Below are 5,000 nucleotides of genomic sequence, written 5' to 3' on the forward strand. Positions count from 1 at the left end.
GTTCTACAGACAGACAGTTCTACTGACAGACAGTTCTACAGACAGACAGTTCTACAGACAGACAGTTCTGCTGACAGACAGTTCTACTGACAGACAGTTCTACAGACAGACAGTTCTACAGACAGACAGTTCTACTGACAGACAGTTCTACAGACAGACAGTTCTACAGACAGTTCTACAGACAGACAGTTCTACAGACAGACAGTTCTACAGACAGACAGTTCTGCTGACAGACAGTTCTACTGACAGACAGTTCTACTGACAGACAGTTCTACAGACAGTTCTACAGACAGTTCTACAGACAGACAGTTCTACAGACGGTTCTACAGACAGACAGTTCTACAGACAGACAGTTCTACAGACAATTTCTACAGACAGTTCGAGAGGGCGAGAGAAGGTTTGAGGGATGGGGCGAGAGAGATGGGAAAAGAGAGAGAGCTCTCTTACCCCCCCCCCCCTCTCTCTCTCTCTCTCTCTGCCCCCTTGCCTCTCTCTCCATCCCTCACTCCTTCTCTCTCTTTGTGTGGTGCCTGAGGGGTGGCCACCTGTTCATGGTTGGCAAAGACATCAAGGCCCAGTCACAGCTGGTCATTATAGAGGGGCCATTGCTTGCACACACACACACACACACACACACACACACACACACACACACACACACACACACACACACACACACACACACACACACACACACACACACACACACACACACACACACACACACACACACAGACACAGAGAGCGCTGTGGTGCAATGGCCCATGGGCCGTTGGGCCTGGAGCAGGAAGGAGGAGGATAAGGAGACAGTAATGAACATCACCATCCACTGGATTCACTGGACTGTTCTAAAGACCACAGACCAGGGAAGGGGAGAGAGAGAGGGAAGGAATGGGAGAGAGGGGGAAGGAAGGGGAGAGAGAGAGAGAAGGAAGGGGAGAGAGAGAGGGAAGGGGGAGAGAGAGGGGGAAGGAATGGGAGAGAGAGAGAGAAGGAAGGGGAGAGAGAGAGGGAAGGAATGGGAGAGAGGGGGAAGGAAGGGGAGAGAGAGGGGGAAGGAAGGGGAGAGAGAGAGGGAAGGAAGGGAGAGAGGGGGAAGGAATGGGAGAGAGAGAGAGAAGGAAGGGGAGAGAGAGAGGGAAGGGGAGAGAGAGGGGGAAGGAATGGGAGAGAGAGAGAGAAGGAAGGGGAGAGAGAGAGGGAAGGAATGGGAGAGAGGGGGAAGGAAGGGGAGAGAGAGGGGAAGGAAGGGGAGAGAGAGAGGGAAGGGGAGAGAGAGGGGAAGGGGAGAGAGAGAGAGAGAGAGAGAGAGGGAAGGAAGGAATGGGAGAGAGAGAGAGAAGGAAGGGGGAGAGAGAGAGGGAAGGAAGGGGAGAGAGAGAGGGAAGGAAGGGGAGAGAGAGGGAAGGAAGGGGAGAGAGAGAGGGAAGGAAGGGGAGAGAGAGAGGGAAGGGGAGAGAGAGAGAGAGGGAAGGGGAGAGAGAGGGGAAGGAAGGGGAGAGAGAGAGGGAAGGGGGAGAGAGAGGGGAAGGGGAGAGAGAGAGAGAGAGAGAGAGAGAGAGGGAAGGAAGGAATGGGAGAGAGAGAGAGAAGGAAGGGGGAGAGAGAGAGGGAAGGAAGGGGAGAGAGAGAGGGAAGGAAGGGGAGAGAGAGGGAAGGAAGGGGAGAGAGAGAGGGAAGGGAGAGAGAGAGAGAGAGAGGGAAGGGGGAGAGAGAGGGGGAAGGAAGGAAGGGGAGAGAGAGCAAAAGACAGAGGGAGGGAAGGGAGAGGGAGGGAAGGGAGAGGGAGGGAAGGGAAAGGGATGGAAGGGGGAGAGAGGGAGGTAAGGGGGAGAGAGGGAGGGAAGGGGCTGGGAGGGAAGGAAGGGAGAGAGAGCAAAAGACAGAGGGAAGGAAGGGGGAGATAGGGAGGGAAGGGAGAGAGGGAGGGAAGGAAGGAAGGGGAGAGAGGGAAGGAAGGGGAGAGGAAGGGAAGGAAGGAAGGAAGGAAGGAAGGAAGGAGATAGAGAGAGCAAAAGACAGAGGGAAGGAAGGGGGAGAGAGGGAAGGAAGGGAGAGAGAGGGAGGGAAGGGGGTGAGAGGGAGGGAAGGGGGTGAGAGGGAGGGAAGTGATAGAGGGTAGGAAGGGGAGAGAGAAAGCGAGAGAGGGAGGGAGGGAAAGGAAGAGAGAGAGGGAAGGGGGAGAGAGGGAGGAGGGAGTGGGGAACACTTTGTCCTATTCTTAATATATATTGCATTAACACCATCTCTCCCTCCTTTCCTCCCTCCCTATAACACCACATCTCTCCCTCCTTTCCTCCCTCCCTATAACACCACATCTCTCCCTCCTTCCCTCCCTATAACACCACATCTCTCCCTCCTTTCCTCCCTCCCTATAACACCACATCTCTCCCTCCTTCCCTCCCTATAACACCACATCTCTCCCTCCTTTCCTCCCTATAACACCACATCTCTCCCTCCTTCCTTCCCTCCCTATAACACATCTCTCCCTCCTTCCCTCCCTATAACACCACATCTCTCCCTCCTTCCCTCCCTATAACACCCCATCACTCCCTCCTTCCCTCCCTATAACACCACATCTCTCCCTCCTTCCCTCCCTATAACACCACATCTCTCCCTCCTTCCCTCCCTCCCTATAACACCACATCTTTCCCTCCTTCCCTCCCTATAACACCACATCTCTCCCTCCTTCCCTCCCTATAACACCACATCTCTCCCTCCTTCCCTCCCTCCCAATAACACCACATCTCTCCCTCCTTCCCTCCCTATAACACCACATCTCTCCCTCCTTCCCTCCCTCCCTATAACACCACATCTCTCCCTCCTTCCCTCCCTGTAACACCACATCTCTCCCTCCTTCCTTCCCTCCCTATAACACCACATCTCTCCCTCCTTCCCTCCCTATAACACCACATCTCTCCCTCCTTCCCTCCCTATAACACCACATCTCTCCCTCCTTCCCTCCCTATAACACCACATCTCTCCCTCCTTTCCTCCCTATAACACCACATCTCTCCCTCCTTCCCTCCCTCCCTATAACACCACATCTCTCCCTCCTTCCCTCCATATAACACCACATCTCTCCCTCCTTCCCTCCCTCCCTATAACACCACATCTCTCCCTCCTTCCCTCCCTCCCTATAACACCATACCTCTCCCTCCTTCCCTCCCTATAACACCACCTCTCTCTCCCTCCTTCCCTCCCTATAACACCACATCTCTCCCTCCTTCCTTCCCTCCCTATAACACCACATCTCTCCCTCCTTTCCTCCCTCCCTATAACACCACCTCTCTCTCCCTCCTTCCCTCCCTATAACACCACATCTCTCCCTCCTTTCCTCCCTCCCTATAACACCACATCTCTCCCTCCTTTCCGCCCTCCCTATAACACCACATCTCTCCCTCCTTCCTTCCCTCCCTATAACACATCTCTCCCTCCTTCGCTCCCTATAACACCACATCTCTCCCTCCTTTCCTCCCTCCCTATAACACCACATCTCTCCCTCCTTTCCTCCCTCCCTATAACACCACATCTCTCCCTCCTTCCCTCCCTATAACACCACATCTCTCCCTCCTTCCCTCCCTATAACACCACATCTCTCCCTCCTTCCCTCCCTATAACACCACATCTCTCCCTCCTTCCCTCCCTATAACACCACATCTCTCCCTCCTTTCCTCCCTCCATATAACACCACATCTCTCCCTCCTTTCCTCCCTCCCTATAACACCACATCTCTCCCTCCTTCCCTCCCTATAACACCACATCTCTCCCTCCTTCCCTCACTATAACACCACATCTCTCCCTCCATCCCTCCCTATAACACCACATCTCTCTCTCCTTCCTTCCCTCCCTATAACACCACATCTCTCTCTCCTTCCCTCCCTATAACACCACATCTCTCCCTCCTTCCCTCCCTATAACACCACATCTCTCCCTCCTTCCCTCCATATAACACCACATCTCTCCCTCCTTCCCTCCCTCCCTATAACACCACATCTCTCTCTCCTTCCTTACCTCCCTCCCTATAACACCACATCTCTCCCTCCTTTCCTCCCTCCCTATAACACCACATCTCTCCCTCCTTCCCTCCCTCCCTATAACACCACATCTCTCCCTCCTTTCCTCCCTCCCTATAACACCACATCTCTCCCTCCTTTCCTCCCTCCCAATAACACCACATCTCTCCCTCCTTCCCTCCCTATAACACCACATCTCTCCCTCCTTCCTTCCCTCCCTATAACACCACATCTCTCCCTCCTTCCCTCCCTATAACACCACATCTCTCCCTCCTTTCCTCCCTCCCAATAACACCACATCTCTCCCTCCTTCCCTCCCTATAACACCACATCTCTCCCTCCTTTCCTCCCTCCATATAACACCACATCTCTCCCTCCTTTCCTCCCTCCCTATAACACCACATCTCTCCCTCCTTCCCTCCCTCCCTATAACACATCTCTCCCTCCTTCCCTCCCTATAACACCACATCTCTCCCTCCTTCCCTCCCTATAACACCACATCTCTCCCTCCTTTCCTCCCTCCCTATAACACCACATCTCTCCCTCCTTCCTTCCCTCCCTATAACACCACATCTCTCCCTCCTTTCCTCCCTCCCTATAACACCACATCTCTCCCTCCTTTCCTCCCTCCCTATAACACCACATCTCTCTCTCCCTCCTTCCCTCCCTATAACACCACATCTCTCCCTCCTTCCCTCCCTATAACACCACATCTCTCCCTCCTTCCTTCCCTCCCTATAACACCACATCTCTCCCTCCTTTCCTCCCTCCCTATAACACCACCTCTCTCTCCCTCCTTCCCTCCCTATAACACCACATCTCTCCCTCCTTTCCTCCCTCCCTATAACACCACATCTCTCCCTCCTTTCCTCCCTCCCAATAACACCACATCTCTCCCTCCTTTCCTCCCTCCCTATAACACCACATCTCTCCCTCCTTCCCTCCCTCCCAATAAAACCACATCTCTCCCTCCTTCCCTCCCTA

At 53.9% G+C, this 5,000-nt stretch overlaps 1 protein-coding gene across 1 annotated transcript in view; it reads left to right on the forward strand.

Annotated features, from left to right (window-relative positions):
- csmd2 (CUB and Sushi multiple domains 2) overlaps nucleotides 1–5,000 on the forward strand; it is a 776,204-nt gene that overhangs the window by 735,367 nt on the left and 35,837 nt on the right. The window lies entirely within an intron of this gene.

The sequence above is a fragment of the Salmo salar genome, chromosome ssa14 (genome assembly GCF_905237065.1).
Source record: "Salmo salar chromosome ssa14, Ssal_v3.1, whole genome shotgun sequence".
NCBI lineage: Eukaryota > Metazoa > Chordata > Actinopteri > Salmoniformes > Salmonidae > Salmo > Salmo salar.